At 33.8% G+C, this 19391-nt stretch overlaps 1 pseudogene; it reads left to right on the forward strand.

Moving 5' to 3' along the window:
* LOC107863427 overlaps nucleotides 1-5179 on the forward strand; it is a 7807-nt pseudogene extending 2628 nt beyond the window's left edge.
* Nucleotides 5180-19391: the final 14212 nt, after the last annotated feature.

Genomic DNA, 19391 nt, shown 5'->3' on the forward strand with positions numbered 1-19391 from the left:
AATAATATATATATATATATATTACCCCCTCCCTGCCTCCACCCCTCCCTACCCAATCCCCCCACTCTAACCATCAAGACAAAGAAAAAATTTCGTTTCATATTTTTCTTTATTATATTATTCACAATTAAATGTATTATATTATTAATATTTTTTATTAGTGTATTATTAAAATGAGATTAACATCTCTTCCATCATCCTTATAAGCATATATGTTGAAATTATTTCCGCAGACAAAATAATTTAAAAAATTACTAAAACGACATAAATCAACATAAGAAAAACTATTTAAAACCAAATCTAATTAGGAAATTCAATAACATATTTATTTATGCACCCCCAAATTACGTACAAGAATATAATCAGATATGTATTATCAAAAGATAGAGAATTAAATTGAATTGCCAAGCTAAAGAAAATAAATAAAAAAAAATAATGAACACCAAGTTAAATAGTGAAATATGATATACAAAAATAAAAACGAAGGAAGAAGATATTAACAGATAAAAATATTATTCTTAGAAATTCGTGGATCAACGTTTTAATACATTGATCTTAAATTTTATTCTAACAATTATGATAATCTTATTAATATGACATTTTACTGAATTGTAGTTTGAATTCAAATTTAAAAAGATTATCCCCAAATTCAAAAATATCAAATCAAAATTTGTATTATTAAAATTCAAAACTAAATTGTTGTTTTTTAATCTTTTAGTTTAATAATTTTATCTTAAAATCCAAAAGTGTTTTGTATCAACAAAGTATTTTAGTTAATAGAAACGTTGAGCTCGTATATCAACCAATGTTTAAGAGATAACACTTTTAGATTTTGCCTCGTAATCATAATATTCCTCGATAATATATTAACTCACCTATTTTAATTTTTTTATGAGATTAATTTTTTTCTAGTTTTAAAGATTATTAGAATCTATTTGAATAATTTTTAAAGAGTTTAAACAATATGATAACAAATTTAGTTGACATTTGATTTTATCTAATAAAGAGCTTATCCACGTTGATATTCTAAATTTAAAAAATTAATATGCCATCTAATGAATAAACAAATAAAATTAAGTTTAATTGAATTTATAATTTACCTATATGCTTATGATGATAATTAAAATTTAATTTGTTATATTATTTTTGTTTGAAGTGCTTGTCTTTCTTTTTATATATTTTAAAATAATATAGTGAATGGTAAACAATAAACGTACAGGAGGGAGATCAAGCACTTAAAAGAAAAAGTCAAGTCCATGAGAAACAAGTAAAAAAAATAACCATGAGAGTACTACAATATTTTCGTTTATTATGTTTTGGATTGCTTTTATTTTTTCTAAAGGATCAACTCATTTCAATTCACGGTCCTCTTAGGAATGGGTTGAACCGATATTTTAAAGGTCCTTTAGTTAAAAGGGCTAGCTTATTCTAACCCATTTAATTTTCTAACCCGCTAGAATCAAATTGAATTAAGTTGGGCCAACCTATTTTGACAACTCTAACCTAAACAATTTTAATGAAGTGCTCTAATATGAAACCTGTCCTAGTGACGAATAAATGATTATAGGTTCACTAAATTTAAAGTGAACTCACGTGCCTGATTAATGTTTTTGATAATACTATTGATTTCTTTATTCACGTTCCCAGTAATAATGCACCCTCGTCTTCTGCTGCCTCAGTCACTATCTCCAAATGGACATTAAAGCTCATTGGACTTGAAATGGCATTTTCAGGCAATACTATTGGAAACTAATTTCTTTCTCTGGTTCACAAGTGAATTGTTGATTTTTTTTTTTTAAGTTTAAAATAAGTGATACTATTTCAAAGTTGACGAGAATTTTTGGATTTTTTTTTTCATATTTCTAAGTTCACGAGAATTATTGGATTTTTTTTTTTCAATATTTATCCTTCCTTTTAATGAGGTTTTTAACTACTTTACATTTTCAATGAGAATAATTTAGAAACAATCAAAAAGGGAAGTCCATCAGAAACAAGACCTGATTATTCAAATCAAAGAACAATTGAATCAGAAGTCAAGATATTCACACCCACGCATAAAGAATAGCCTGTGAATGCCCTTTTTTTTAGGAAGAATTTGACATTGACCAGGAATGAGAGCAGAATGAGCCTAACGACGTACCTTCAACTCGAAAGGCTAAGCCAATAAGAGAGAGCTGTCTCCTTCCGTGTGAAAGAATTGGATCTTTTCTTTTAAAGAACAATCCTTTTCCTGGAGTTTTCTTGAGATACCTCAAGACAGGACAAAAAGCCTCCCAGTGATCTTGTCTTGCAGAACCTCCTCTTTCTTCTTAAGGTAAGATAAAGGGCCAGGCATGGTGGGGTAGGGGAAGCTCACATCTGCGATAAAGACTTATACTACAGTTTGGGACCCAAAGGTGATTAGTTACCAATGAAGACATGAATCATCGAATTGAATCTGTACAATTTCTCAATTTTGACTGCTGGCGGATTGAACTTCTGACCAAGAATGTCCATCGTCAATCTGAGAGAAGGTACCTGGGAGCATACCGATGGAATGAACGAAATACGAACAGTTAACATAATATGGTCATAGATCTTGGCTTGTAACTTGATCATGAGCGAATTTGTTGATGTTGCACCCTCAGGCTGAGGTGAGTATCGTCGCATCGCCTCCTCCACACTTCTTTTTCTTTTTTCGGCTTGATAGCTATGAAGTTGTTATTTATGCTTTATAGCATTGAAGTCGTTTTTCTAGCTATGAAGTCTGCTTTTTGGGCATATCTTTAAGTTTACAGCATTTCTAGCCTTTCATTTCTTTTTATTTTAGGCTTTATAGCCTTGAAGTCGTTTTGATAGCGTAGAAGTCCTTTCATGCTTGATAGCTCTAAGGCTTTTATAGCTATGAAGTCCTTTTTCTAGCTCTAAGGCTTTTGACATGTGCCTTCCAGAACCAGGGGTATTCGAACCTGCTGCGTACGATTAGCCAGCCTTGCGGCGGCAAAAAGATTAGACGTCCCCCCATGCTACGGTTCCCTGCGGTCCAAATCCGGTGCCGCTTTAGGTTAGGGAGCTGGACTGGTCTTGACTCTTCTGTGTGGTATTCATTCTCGTTCGGCTCTTGGAATCACATCCGTCTTCAATTGTCAACAGCTCTTTGGGCCTCAACACCTTTCTAACCTTTTTTTTTATCTTCTTCTTCGTGTTCTATTGATCAGAAGCATCCAGCAGCGCTTTCTCCTTTTGATTTCCTCTTCCATGAGCTCATATACCTGGTGTTCAACCGAGGGTATGTTGAGATCAAAGGAAGGAGCGGTTGACCTTCTTTTTTCTGAAGCTGAATTCAGGACTTAACCGATCAGGAACTAGACAAACCGCAGGAATGAACTTGGTTAGCTGGGACTAAGAAGGGATAGGATTGTAAAAAATAGCCTTCAATTTATGTCCATAAATGTTTTTTCTTATTGAATGTGTCAAATTCAAAGGTGGATCCAGGATCCGGACTCTCCGGGCGCCAAGTAAACTTAACAATGGATGCAGAGAGAGGTGACCGGTGAAGATGAGGCCGTGACCTTTGCCGGCGATGCCAAAAAATTCGACAGTAGCAGCATCAAAGACCAAAAAAGCAAAGAGCAATGATGATTTGGGAATTGGAATTTGAGAGGAATAGGTTTTTTTTTTTTTTTTTAATTTGATGAGAGAGAATAAAATTATGCACTTTTTAATACAAATATTAACTATTAATATTCAGAAAATAAAAGAAAAATTAAATATAATTACTATTAATACATATATAAAAAAAAGGGGTTGTCAACTAGTAGTCATTTGTGGCTTCACTTTAGCCTAAAATTATGGGAAAAAGTAAGGTTGCGTCGAACCCATGACCTGGGGCGAGCAATTATGATGCTCTACCACTTCGACCAAACAGTACTTCTACCTTGTGGATGGCATGTTAATGATTTGACTATATCCGTGTATATATATATGTATATATAGAGAGAGAGCTTTCGTGAAAGTTTTGCATTGTAGTTGTCCCAATACTATTTGCTCTAGTTTCAAAGAAATAGAATATTTGGAATGCTACAATTGTACATTTAACCAAGACAACTTTCATATTTTATTTTTTTAGGAAATGACTTGGATGCATTGGTAACACATATACCAGCCCTGGAAGGTCTTCTCCGACGACGAGATCTTCCACATTTTTGTCTCGTGGATTTTATGACTGATCAAAATTCTCAAGACGTTTTAAAGGAGATTGAGCGGATCCCAAAAGCCCATGGGCTCATATTGAACACGTTTGAAGATTTGGATGGCCCTATTCTTTCTTGTATTCGTGCTTACTTTCCTCAAACATATGTAATTGGACCACTGGAATCGAACTTGAAGGCTAGACTTGCTGCTAAAGCAACTCCACAATCATCATCCTCAAATAGTTTGTGGGAAGAAGACCACACTTCCATTAAATGGCTTGACGAGCAACCCAAAGGGTCAGTGATTTATGTTAGTTTTGGAAGCCTCGCTGTAGTTTCAAGAAATGAGATTTTGGAATTTTGGCATGGCCTATTGAATAGTAAAGTCAAATTTTTGTGGGTCATAAGACGTAACATGTTGAAGGGAGGAGAATCATATGATCAATTTATGAAGCAACTTGTGGAGGGTAGCAAGGGAATTGGTTACATTGTGAGTTGGGCTCCACAAAAGATGGTACTAGCCCACCCATCCGTTGGTGGGTTTTTAACCCATAGCGGGTGGAACTCAACACTGGAGAGTATCATTGAGGGAAAACCCATAATCTGTTGGCCTCAATATGTAGACCAAAGGGTCACAAGTAGATTAGTAAATGAGTTTTGGAAGATTGGGTTGGATATGAAAGACATTTGTGATAGATCCGTCATAGAGAAAATGGTAAAAGATCTTATGGGAACGGAAAAGGATGAGTACAAGAAATCGGTTGTGAAATTATCAGAACTGGCAAAAATAAGTGTTCAAGAAGGAGGTTTATCATGTCATAACCTCGACTGTCTCATTGAGGACATCAAAGGGTTAATTAGAACTGCAGAGAACAGAAGCATAAGAACATGATAAGCTACTAGAGAAAGAAATGTATTTGTCTTGAGATTGTATTATTTTTGTTTTCTTCTTCCACTTCTTACCTTGTTTCTTTCACATTTTATTTATTAATGAGAAATTGATTGTAGCATTTTCCCATAAGAAATAAATATTGAATGTGAAGCCCCTAAAAAATTGTGATAAGCCTCGTTCAGGCTCGAAGTTGAACATCTAAATTTTATGTGTGGAATATTGCGTGAATATCTATAAGAGGAGATTGAAGGGGGTTCAGAAAAGTTGAAATCAAAGCCAGACAAATGTGGAAGATTGAGGATGCACATTCATCCGCTAACTTTGAAGAATATATATATTTCTCCGTTCTTCACACCATATATAACAAAGTCTTCTAAAATCTTAAGACTGTGATATCAGTAAAATAGACAGAGAATAATAAAGGTAAAATAAATAAGCAAAAATGAAATAAATATTCAAGTAGATATAAGAAATAAAGCAGAGTTAAAGCGGATAAAATAATATGGTGTAAAATCATACTCAGTATTCCCTTCTTCATTCCTATTTATGCTAATGAGATTTTAAGACAAGATAATAATAACCTTGGAATGAAAAAGGACAAATACTAGAACATATAGGTATTTTACAAGATGGGTGTGCATTCTTACATTCATTGGGGAATGCACACCCATTAATGAGTTTAAGGAGTCTTTATCAGCTACCGTTTGAGCTGGACTAGCTGTGTCGTTACCCAATACAATAGGTCTTTCCATTTTTGAATAAGATGAAGAACTTTTTGGGATTATTTGAGTCTCATAAATTTATTGAGTCTGTTGTGATAATTCAAAATGAAAAATCTTTATACGATCTTGTAAAAATACCTATATGTTCTAGCATTTGTTTTTTTTTCATTTACAAGGTTTTCATTATCTTGTCTTAAAATCTCATTAGCGTGATTTAATCTTTTAAAAGCTTCAGTCATGGAGGAACAATGATCACAAAATATAATTTTGTCTGTATCTTTTTTAATATTATATTAGGAAACTTCTTTCATAATTGGTCTTAGGGCTAACAAGTTATAAAGATCTAAGTATATTTTCTCCCAACAAAATAAATTATTTTTTATATTTTTTGATATATTTTTTTTTTTTGGTTTATACCCTGTTCATCTCTTTCTCTTCAGTTTTAGGTATTTTAGCAATATCTTCTTTAATCACACTCCGAAAAAATAACAACAGTCTTTTTTTAATCTTCTTTGGACTTTTCAAATTCCTAGGAATTTACAGATTAATCTATCATTACTGCTAAAACACTGAGAGAATAATCATATACTAGAGGTATATTTATAAATAATTTACCAATTTTATAAGATCAAAAAACTGGCAGTAATCCGCACAGCTATCCAGATCTATAATATTAAAACATATGTACTAATAAGTGAATATATACTTAATAAGTAATTTACTAATTTTACAAGATCAAAAAACTGACGGTAATCCGCGCAGTCATCCCGATCTATAATATTAAAAATACATCCAAAAGAAAATATAAACTTCATTAATTCAAACATAATTTACAAATTAGGGAGAAAAATACAAAAATCTATGTAATGACTACTTACATGTCTTAAGGAAGAAGTGAGGTCTCCCTTTCGGGAGTCCCCTGAAAGCTAGCGGCTACCAAAAAATAGAGGAATAAAAGACTAATATTCACTCCACACTTTTTTTTTTTTTTTTATGAACAAACTAAGAAACTTTATGAACAAAAACTTTAGAAGACTATTTTATCACTCTTGATTTTTCTCGTACTTCTCTCTAGCTATATGCCTTTAAGTCTTCCATAAGGTGGTATCTATAGGCATTTGTGGACTTAAAAAATTTACTTCAATGTGCTTGATAAAACTTTGACAAGACTTTAGCAAATTGGATGGGTCCCATGGCTTACTCTAATTCTTATCCGTCCATTTATTCATCTGTAATATCATTGCATACGTCTCTTATTTTATCTTTTCATAAATATCGTTATTGCTTACGTATTCAAATTGTGTGATGCTTCTGAGTCAAAATCCATTTCTGAATCGTCGTCTGCATTTGGGTCTTGGGTAAATTGATCCATGGTTGAATTGTAGTCTCGATTATACTCGTCACTTTCTTCGTCTGATAGTCCCAGTCTTGTTCCTGTTCTGGGTGATATTATTTATTCTCTTGAAATTCTGGATCTTGGTTCTGGTGCTTCTGGATTCATTGTTATTTCTTTGGGCAGTTGCTCTTGCTAATAATTTTTTTATTGAGTCTACTACTATTTTTTCTATTTTTCTTTTTCATTTTTTTCTTTTCCTAAGGAAAAAACTTTCCTAGTTTTTGAAGAGCTTCCTTCGTCTATCTGAGTACATGTGGTCTTGAAACTGGCTGGGAGTATTCTCTTTACACTTTTTGGCAAAGTGTTAGCCGTCAACGAATTTGATGAGTCTTTACCAGCTACCGTTTGAGCTGGACTAGCTGTATCATTATCGGATACAGTAGGTCATTCTACATTCATTGAGGAATGCACACCCATTAACAGGTTAGAAGAGTCTTTACCAGCTATCGTTTGAGTTGGACTAGCTGTATCTTTACCCGATACAGTAGGTTTTTCCATTTTTGAATAAGATGGAGAACTTTTTGGGATTATTTGAATCTCATAAATTTGCTAAGTCTGTTGTGATAATTCAAAATGAAGAATGTTTATACAATCTTGTAAAATACCTATATGTTCTAGTATTTGTCCTTTTTCATTTACAAGGTTTTCATTATCTTGTCTTAAAATCTCATCAGCATATTTTATTCTTTTAAAAACTTCAATCACGGAGGAACAATGATCACAAAATATAATTTTTTCTGTGTTTTTTCTAATATTATATTGGAGAACTTCTTTCATATTTGGTCTTAGGGCTGGAGTAATATAATAATTTGGCCCTACATTTCTACAGGCCTAATCTAATGCCTCTATTAAATCATCAAAACCTTTATAGAGAGGGGTTGTATAGTCTTTTACAGAATTTATTAATTCTATCCATGTCTGAAATACTCCGTGTCTTTCCCCTGAGAACAACATAATATTTAAATCTGTTAGTGCTGTTTTTCTCAGTAAAATAATAAGTTAGAGCATTTAGAACTGAAACAAAGTATCTAGTGTCTCTAGGTGTCTTGTTGTAGGAGATCCATAAATTGTTGATCAGGCAGATCTGTCGTTTGTCCACCTTTACATCTGGTTTCAGTTTGAAAATCAAATTGGATGGCTCATAACTGACGAGATTGTGAGGTCCGAAGATCAGTTTTCTAATTTTGGATTTCCCAACCTTGTTAGTGGCTTGTATCGAGTGTTGCTTAGTAACTTATTTAAGTAGTCTTGAGAGGATGAGGCTTCTGTCTTTCCTTTTTCTTTGCCTGTATACATACTGAAACAAAAATTGTTAATTGTCTTCTTTTATTCGTCTACTTAGTTGATCTGCTAGGTTATTATTTTCTTTTAATATATTCTAAAATAATATTATAAATTGAAGTGGCATCTAGGAAATTTAACCACCTCCTTTTATTACTATTCTTATCTTTTATTTTCTGATAGAATTTTATTATAGCCTCACAGTCTGTTCTTACTAATATTTTGGACTTATTTAATATATAAAGTTTGAAATTATTCAAATCATAAATTACTACTAATGTCTCTACATCTATGCTATTTAAATTGCCTTTTTCTTTATATTTTCCACTTGAATAAGCATATATTTTCTCTTCCTTTTTGTCACTATATTTGTTAGGCGTTGCTTTTAATATTGCTCCTCATCCTTGAAGGCTTCCATCTGTATCTACTATTAGATAATCTGTTTTTAAGGATATCATTAAGTCGGGGATATCTTGAATCATACGCTTAAGTTGTTGGACTAATTTTATGTCTCAGCATTAAAGTTTTTTTGGCCTGTTGATCCTGTTTTAGAATATAATGGTCCTGCTACTTTTCCTAAATTTTTAATAAAAGTTCTAGCATAGTTTATTAGTCCTAATTTTTTTTGTAAGTCTTTATTTTTTTCTAATCTATCTGGCATTTCTAAGACATTTTTAGCTATGTGCGGTTATAGTTTTACTCGTCCATCTTCAATAACTACTAAAAAATTAATTCTATTTTTACATAATTTTATTTTCTTTCTACTTATTTTTCAATTTTATTGCAAGTTAATAAGGCTACAAGGAGTGGGGTGATAATCAATGTTTTTGATAGTTATTAACATGCATAATGACGAAATAAGGATGGAAAATCTGTAAGTATTAATGATAGAATGTTAGTGACAAAGTTATTGCTTTTTAGGTTAACAAATATGGTGCAGATTTCCTTCAACTCTAAATTCATTCACGCCTCATCACTTTTAGGCGTAGGTTTGGCATCAAGATTAGATAAATTAACTTAAAAATAAGCCGAGCAATACTGCTAGATATTTATATATCCTTAATGTTTATAAATTGGGGTCTAGGATTCTCAGAGTGAGAATACTTAAATTGAGGATCGAATAATAACCCACTTTAGTGGAACATACTAGTTCATACTCTTATGGAAATCATGAATTTGAACAGTTTTTAAGCATTCGGAAGCTTTACAGATTGGCAAGGCCCTTAAAAATTAGCTTGCATTTGGATTCTTTGATTGAGGTAAGCTACGGTTTAATTGGAGTTTAGACTCGATTTAATTGTGTGTATGCACCTAAATTGGATACTTGTTCATTGGTATTCGGATATGCTTGAAATTGTTGATATTTGAATTGTTGAGGCATGTATAAATGATTATTGAAAATTTAATTGATGAAATTGCCTTATGACTTTAAGTGTACTTGTAAATTTGGTATAGCATGTTGTATGCTATAAGATAATGTAAATTTGATATTGATACTATTTGTTAATGTTGGATCGGGTACCACTCTAGTACAAATATGTATATGTTGGATCGGGTATCACACCGGTACGGATATGTATATGTTGGATCGGGTACCACGCCGGTACTGATATGTATATGTTGGATCGGGTACCACGCCGATATGGATATGTATATGTAGGATCAAGTACTACGCCAGCAGGGATATGTATATGTTGGATCAGGTACCACGCCAGTATGGATATATATATGTTGGATCGGGTACCACGTCGGTACGGATATGTATATATTGGATCGGGTACCACGCCAGTACGGATATGTATATATTGGATCGGGTACTACTCCAGTACGGATATATATATGTTGGATTGGGTACTACGCTGGTACGGATATGTATATGTTGGATCGGGTACCACGCCGGTATGGTACATGAACATAGATTGTTCCCTGCAGTTGATGAGTTTTTGGGCAAAAATAAGTCCCATAGCATGTGTGTACATATTTGTGTTGATTCTGTGGATGTTTACGGTATGGTTGATGCTCTTGATGGTTATGTGGCTTATTTGTGAGTACTGTTTGACCTTTTGTTGCTGTACTATTGATTCATTGAATATTTGTTATGTGATAATGCCTGTCTACTTGTTATTTGATTTATGTTGTGTACATACTATTAAATTGCGTTGGCCTATGATACCTACCAGTACTTAGTGGTTTGTACTGATACTACCCTATACGCTTCTTTTGTTGAGTGCAGAATCTAGAGGCTCAGACATGACCTCACCTCTATAGTTTGATAGTAGATCTTGATCCAAGGGTAGCACTCCATCTCCAGGCTGCCATGGGTCATCTTATTTGTTATTGTCCATCTTTTGAGAAATGAAACATTCTTTATTTACTTTATATTTGAACATCTCTTTAGATACGATCTTTGTTAGTAGTTCTTATACGATGACTTTCGGGTCTTGGGGATTTTAGTAGGTAGTTTGTTTGACTTCCGCATTGATAGTGATTAGTCCTGGATTATTGTTATTATATTGATTTTACAATAATATCATCTTAATATTGATTAAGTGATTGGTTAATGGTTTGTTTTAGATGGTTCTCCTACAGAAAGATTAGTGTGGGTGCCACTCATGGCTATTTGGGTCGTGAGATTACTTCACCAAAGCAAATTTATAGAACCAAATAGGGTCAGACCCCCTCCTTCTTAGTTTTCAAAGACAACTAACACTAGTTGAGGATTTTCAGAAACAGGCTAGGAGTCCGCAGTTGCAATACAAGAAGCAAAACTAAAAATCTAAAACTAGATTAAGTAGCATTATCAGAGTCTCTTCTGAATCTGCATCATGGTACTACTGGTAATTTCACTAGTATTGGCACCTATTTCTTGTATGCTTGACCCCATACATAGATATATGATAGGATATTTCTCTGCATAATCTATCTACCTAGAAGCTCCCATGTTGGAATTTAATGAGATTTAAAAGATACTACATAAGATAGCACCCCAAGTAGATCTCTCCTTTTCTTTCTTTGTTACCCAGTCTGCTTTAAACATCCCACTATCAATAGCTCTTTGAACTCCTAACCAACTTACCAACTTAGCAACTTAGCCATATACTTATTGTAACACAACATTTAAAAATCTGGTGTTGGTGGGTCTTATCAGCATTATCACAGAACACACAAGATGGAGGTATATACATGCCAAACTTTGCTAGTCTTTACTTAGTAGATAGTCTATTCAGCATGGCTAGCCAAAGTATAAAGGAGTGTCTTAAATAAACATTGTAGTTTAATAGAATTCCTTTCCCAGGGACTTTAGGGATCTAAGGGATCAATGCACCATAAATCCTTTTGATAAGGAACTTGGAATGATGCATACAGGTGGCCAGCCTAGCCATTAGGTCACCTTGTAAACCTGGAGTTATCATGACATGATGTTTTGAGCTAATAATTTCCTGTTGCCCAAGTAGAATACTTAGGTATGTAACAATTATCAATAGATATATCTTTTAGGTAGAAAACATTGACTAATTTTATCCAGAGACAGTTTTTATATCAGCTAAGGCCCATAATGTTTTTGTGATTGTTGCTTTGTTCCATTGATAAAGATTAAATTTATTCAATCCACCAGCGGACTTGGGAAGGAATAACATAACCTAGGATAATAAATATCTCTTGGAGGTTAAGGCAGCACCAGTCTAAAGAAATATTCTGTAGTAACCACTGATAAGCTTCATCATCTTTTTGGGCAACAGGAAGATCTCTGCCTAATAGGCCTGTGTACCAAAGATGATCGATTTAATCAACTGCAACCTCCCTGCATATGATAAAAGCTTGGCAGACCAACAATTCATCATTTCAACAATTTTATCAACCAGTGGTAGATATTGGTCTATTGTGGTTTCCTGGAAGATAAGGGCATCCCAAGGTATTTGAAAGGAAAAGTCCCCTCACCATAACCAAGATATGAAAGAATAGGTTGCTTCATCTACGGTTTCATACCAGGGAATAAAATAGAACTCTTCTCAATGTTTGCTTGAAGTTCTGAAGCGATAAAAAAACTCTAAAATGCCCCCTCAAGTAGTGTGACAGAGGTAAGACCAGCTTTGCAGAATAATAGAAAGTCATCCACAAACACAATGTGTTTTACACCTAGCTTTTTGCATCAAGGGTGATACAGAAAACCTTTGTGTTGATTTAAAATACTCAACTCCCTATTCAGGTACTCTATAGTAATGATAAATAGGTAAGGTGTACATGGGGTCACCTAACCTTATATCTTTTTTACCTTGAAAAGGCTTAGTTAATCTACCATTCAACACCAGAGAATAAGAGACTGAACTAACACACCCCATAACCCTATCAATAAACCTTTAAGGAAACCGCAGCTCTACCAACAGACTCTTAAGAAAACACCACTCAGTAGAGTCATATGCTTTCCTAATATCCACTGTTAAAACACATCTCAGAGAAAGCCCTTTTATAGAATACCACTTGAGGAGTTCATGGTTGAAAAGAATATTATCAATAATATTCCTCCCTTCAATGGAAGCAGACTAGGAAGGACCTATAATAGTATCTATTACTCTCTTAATCCTGTTAGTATGAATTTTAGTAATCAAATTGTAAAAGGTATTAAAACAGGCAATAGGGCTATAATTATTCACCTTAGTAGGATTAGAACACTTTGGGATTAGGGTTATAGCAGTATAGCTGAATGATTTTAGAATCTTACCTGGTTGGAATAATTCATTAACAGCCTTTAATACATCATCATTAACAGTATTCCATTTGTTGGTGAAGAATTCCACAGGAAAACCATCTACACCAGGTACTTTGGCAGCAAGCATACACTTCAATGCACACATAATACCTAGATTAGTGACCTCTTGTATGAAGTCTAGTTTCTAAGAGTATTTTAAGCATGGTCCAATCTTGGTCACTGTATATCTGGGGAAGGTAATCCCAGCAGTAGATGCACCCATCAGCCCAGAAAAAACTAATAAACTCATTTTCAATAAGTATAAGGTTAGTGGTCTTGTTTCCTTGATCATCATAAATGGAAGAAGTATTATTTTTACTGGCTCTAATCTTGCATTAAGCATGGAATTACTTGGAATTTGCATCATCACTTCTGATCCCTGTTGCTCTGGATTTTTTCCCCAGTGCATTTTATTCCACGAAGCTCCACTAATGAGACTCATGAGTCAGTTTCTTCTTCTCATCAATTAAATCCTAATTCAAAGAATCTGCAGCTAGATTGGTCTGCATAATATACGGCTTTTCTTTAGTATGTTGCAATCTCCTAGCATGAGTTGTAAGATAGGATTTTAGCTCATGCAAGTGATGTTTCAGAGCTTTGAGATTTTGACTCAATCTGAACATTTTGTTCCAAAAAGTGCTTCCTTCAAATGGCTTCTACAGAACCAGGGAAGTCTTTGTGCTCTAGTATAGTTTTATATAGCTTAAAAGGTTTTGGTCTAAACTTAACTTGAGTAGAATGATAGATAAGAATAGTCGAGTGACCAGGTAATCCTGGATTGAGAAAATCATCTTCAACAGCTCCATAATTCTACAACTAGTGGAAATTACCCAATTCCTAATAAACATTGGAAAAAACCTTGTGCTTCTATTGTTGTTTGTTGCAAAGGTGTAGTGATAGCCTTTTCTATTTAAGGGAGTGAAATTGAGTTGACCAATACAATCTCTGAAGTCTTGAACTTTTAATTGGGTAACAAATAAACCCAGTCTATCCTCTGATGATAATACAACATTAAAGTCACCACTAAGAAGCCAAGGTTCCTGAATAGAGTTCCCCATCAGCTTAAGCTCATCCCACATTTCCACTCTATCATGCATACCATTTTTTTTATGTAAACAATAGTGACATAGGCTAAAAAATAGCCACTAGCATCAATCAAATAGTAGTGTGTAAATTGTTCCTTGACCACTAAAATAGAAACCTGCATATGAGGTTGCCAAAAAAACTAAATTCTACCATTTTCAGCCATAGGATAATTGCAATAGGTCTTCCAACCTTTTTCTACTTTCTTTAATATATTGGGGGCTTTATTCTCCTTTAATCTAGTCTCCAAACACCCATATACATCAATCTTATACTTCCTAATAAAGAGTCTTAGCTCTTTCTATTTTAGGGGTTGGTTTAGACCCCCGATGTTCGAAGTGGTTATAATCATATATTTGGGGCCTTACCAAGCAAACCTAGGGGGACATTATCATCTAGGATATGCTCAAGAAGAGAAAATTTGTTTGGGATAGCCCTACTTAGGCCTGCTTGAGAAAATTTAAAGGTACGATAAGCTTCAGAGTTTGAGGAAGATTCTAGACCTCATCTTATCCTAGTTCTCTTTATTTATCTTTTGGAGACAAACTTATGTACTTTCAGATTTTATGAGTTATATTAGATACTCTTTACACTCATGACACCTATATCTTATGGACTTTATATCTTTCAGTCATATTTTTATGGTAATATGTTATAGTCTAACTTCACTCTAGACGTTTGCCATTTATGGGTTTTACTTATTTATTTTGATTTTCCTTATTTTGTGGGATTGTCTTTTCTACTAAGGGTAGGCCAAATAGGTGTCATAATGACCTTAATTTTAGGATCGTGACTAATTGATATTTGAAATCAAAGTTCACCAGTCTCATAAGTGTAAAAGAAAGATATCTAGTAGAGTATCATGGATCAGTACATTGACTTTTGTATATATCTTTGAAAGGCTATAAGATGCCTTTAGGAAAAATTCTCAAAATTGATTCCTTGTCATGTGGGTTGTTTGTGCCCTGTATTCTAAACTTATATTCTATTCTTTTCATTAGAGATAGTGAGGACTAGGTCTAAAGATATTGAGGACACTAAGCCAACACCAATTGTTTGTACCTCAGTCAGGAGGCGAGGTAGGGTCGTGGCCGACCTTGAGGTAGAGGATAAACACAAGAAGCTGACTAGTTAGAAGTCATGTTAGGGTTGCCTCTTTTGAGCCTGATGTTGAGTATGGTGAGAATGATTATCAAACAGTGATATAGGGCTATCTCAGGTCCCATAGGGTTAAGTATTACCTCGGTATTATAGGATTTACTAATTTATCTGTTGAGTCATCTGGATAGTTCTCTATAGACTGGTGTTTCTTTTAGTGTGCTATATTTTTCTCAGACTTTAGGAGATATTCAGCCCCCACAAAAGGATCCTACTTATTGTATTCAAACTTCGAAGGTACAACCATCTTTTATAGTACCCTTGTGTGTTGATATTTTGCCTACTAGGCTCACTGTTCCTTCTGTTGATTCAGCCCCTGTGATATGTTTTGATGATCAGAAGTGGTTTAATAGATCCAATTTCTTAGATCCTCCAAAATTTAGTGGTGCCATTGGAGAGGACTCCTATGAGTTTTTAATTTAATATCATGAGAGGTTGCATAACTAATACGCCTAAAATACAACTTTTTTAAAGAAGCGTAAGTGATTGTTGTCAAATATATAACCCAATAAAGGTTGGGGTCGAATACCACAGGGAATAAGGTGCTAATTAAGTTGTATGCTAATTAATGGACTTTTAATCATAAGTTTCCATGGAATAAATGGGGGTTTTGTTTTAAATGTTAATTGAGCAATCACAGTTTAGAAAACACGAATATCTTCTTATAATGTGTTGACACAGAGAAATAGTAATCCAGGGTTATGTTTACCTTGGTATTTGAATTCTTTCCCACTATGGGTTATGTGAGTTCATACTGATATTTGAAATTATAGAGGAATGTAGATATAAATTCTATCCAAGTGTTTGTCAACCTTCAAGGATAGATTCACTTTAATGTTCTAAAACCTAAAGTGATACAAGATAATTCTACCTATTCTACAAAGATTAATCTGGTTAAGGCATCAATTTATAAATTAAAGGTTAAGAGATCTAATTTCTTTTCACTATTCTTTTTCCCAAACAACAACTCCTTTGTTCAAGCAAGTTATGTTTTAAGGCATATTCTCAAGTTTGCAACCATGAGAATTCATTAAAATAAAGAGAATAAGATATAAAAGCAATTTCAACAAAAACTCAAAACCCATAGTGTAGAATGTAGATTACACCAAGGCTCCCATAACCCTATTATAGAGCTTTAGCCACTCATGATTAGAAATAACATCTAAGAAATCAAACTGTTCATACCAAACATTTACAATTGTTAGATATTACAAAGATGAATCCTAATAGAAAAACCTTAGCCTCACTTCTCTGCTCCAAATGATATGTAGAAAACATTCAAAATGTGGATTGCGGTGTTTATAATTGTATTATGAAATAAACCCCAAACCCCTTGAATCAATTTAATAAGACAGATTGCCTCGAACAAGAGGGTCGCACCACACATCTCATCGCACACTCCAAGGGTCACAATGCAAAGCCTAGCATGAACCTTAGGGGTAACAGTGCGAGCCCTAGCGTGCACCCTAGGAGTTGTAGTATGAGGCACTTGATGAAACCTCCATTTGTGCCATTTTGCTTCTATCAGCTTGTTTGCACTCCATGGTCTTCGTATGTCTTCATATCCTTCATTTTCTCTTGAAACTATACTAATTACCTAGGTTAGATCAATTATATTTAGAGTAAAGTTAAAACATATGAACTAAGACACTTTGGTCTCAAACCTTAGCTCAGATATGGGTATAACATGGTACTTATGTGTATAAATACACCAAAGATCACTACTCCACACTTAAAGCTTTGTTCATTCTTGAACAACTTCCTACTTTATGCATACCACACAAGGCTCCAATATCATTAATTAAAAATGAGATACTCAAGTTAAGATCACACAACACATATGAACAACAAGTCCTACTTTTAAACATTCCACATAGATGTATGAAAAACTACTCAAAACCTCTTACCCTCAAGAATAGACTCTCCAAATTAGCAAACTCGTGCACATTCCCTAATCAAGAAACCACATAAAGTCTCAATCCGCCATTAAACATAAGCCCCTCAGAACAAAAGAGTACCCCCACATTACTCACCATAAGCATTTTATCAAAAAATTTTGGTGGTAAAGAATAAAGTTTACGCTCACTCTCTCAAAGAATTCACATACACATTGGATGACTAAAAAGTTTTCCCTTAGTGTACTACTCAACTAATAAATGGATGTTAAGGCGCAGGACCAAGTAGGACTTTAATGGGTAGTGTAGGCTAAGGGATGGGTAAGTACTATTTTGGATAGAAATAATGACTAACTTTCCTAAGCGCTTTAATACATCACATTATCATTAAACTCAAGTTCAACAACTTTGTTTTTCCACCACTCATAATTTACACTTCTTTTGTTTCATCCCCACATCCTTAAGTTAGATTACATAGTGGATGTAGGAGATTTTATTTATTTATTTATTTATTTATTTACTTCCACCATCTAACAATGCAAGAACTATTTGCACAACCAATAACTACTATGTTGGGGCTTCATTATCACTTCTTCCTTTTACAACTTCCAACTTTTAGTCTTTAAATATTTTAACTAAAGCACTTAGGAGTTTTGGGATCAAATTAAAGTCAACTAAGAAAGGAAATAGGCTAAATATAAAGCTACCAAAAAAATAGGCTAAAGGCTCAATGGGGCTTACTAAGGTCATATGTAAGGGGTGATTAACATAGGCATTTAACAAGGCTATCAAAGGAAGACCTATATCATTTCCTAAACTTACATACTTCATTTTTCTTTTCACACAAACCGGGAAAGTCCTAGACACTACAATGTAACATAGAATGAATAAATACTTTCTCACATATGGCACATGTTCAAATCAAGATGGAACCATGCTAGATTCTCACTCAAGTAATGACATGAATTCAATTTTAAGCTAAAATTATACAAGAGTCACAAAATTGAGCCTAGATGTTTAAAAAGTAGTCATCCATCTACCTATAGCACATGCTTTGCCTAAATTTTACCATACTTACGTCATACAGTCATGCAACAAACAAGAGAACTTAAAATCAATTTCGTGAAAAGGTTCTACGTTTTACTCTCTACATATGACTAACTTTCTCTTAAGACGGTCGCCATTCATCCATCATTGAGAAAAATACTTAACTATGACTTTATTTCACACATCCTAATCCAAAAATAAAAGAAAATAAAAATTTAGTCCTATTCAATTTAGTGAGATTATCCTCATGAAAAGAACCAAAAATAACACCCAAGGAACCCAAAAGAAAAACAAATAAAACAAACCATAATAGTACTAAGTACTCCTACCAAGTTAAACAAGTCGACCAAATTTGAGTTACTACTTATTACAAACCAAAATAGCAAATAAATTCATCATAAGTAGTCTAATAAACATACCCGAGGAACACTTTTACCCCATCCCACACTTAAATACAACACTACCTGTAGTGCAGACAAAAAAGAACAAAAAGATAGGTAAAAGAACTACCTACGCTTAATAATCCTCCTCATCCACGTCGGGACTCAGATATCCCACTAAGAATTATCAGCTCTAGAATCAACATTAATATTAGAATATACTAATAAATGTTCATCATTGATTAACACATCATCATTGATCGGCTCCCAGAAAGTGTGACCTACTCAACACATAGCTCGGGCATGCTCGTTCATAGGGTAGTCATAGCCCAATTGATGCAACTCCTCAATAGTAGGTGTTCGGCCACCACATATCATAGTCAACTTTGTCATGACATATAGATGGCGAAAGAATTTATCATCTCATTCATTCCTCTCGGCGGTCATAAAGGATGGCCTTTGGATAGAATCGGGCTACTTTAACTTTGTAACATCACCTCCCCTTAAATTTTGAGGCATTTTATAGTATGTTAGGTCTTTCTTAACCTCTTATGCTCACAAAACTCGGTAAAAATTCCCCAAAACTAAATTAAACGTTTTTGTGTATTCTGGCCTTTC

Source organism: Capsicum annuum, chromosome 3, assembly GCF_002878395.1.
Source record: "Capsicum annuum cultivar UCD-10X-F1 chromosome 3, UCD10Xv1.1, whole genome shotgun sequence".
NCBI classification, from domain to species: Eukaryota; Viridiplantae; Streptophyta; class Magnoliopsida; order Solanales; family Solanaceae; genus Capsicum; species Capsicum annuum.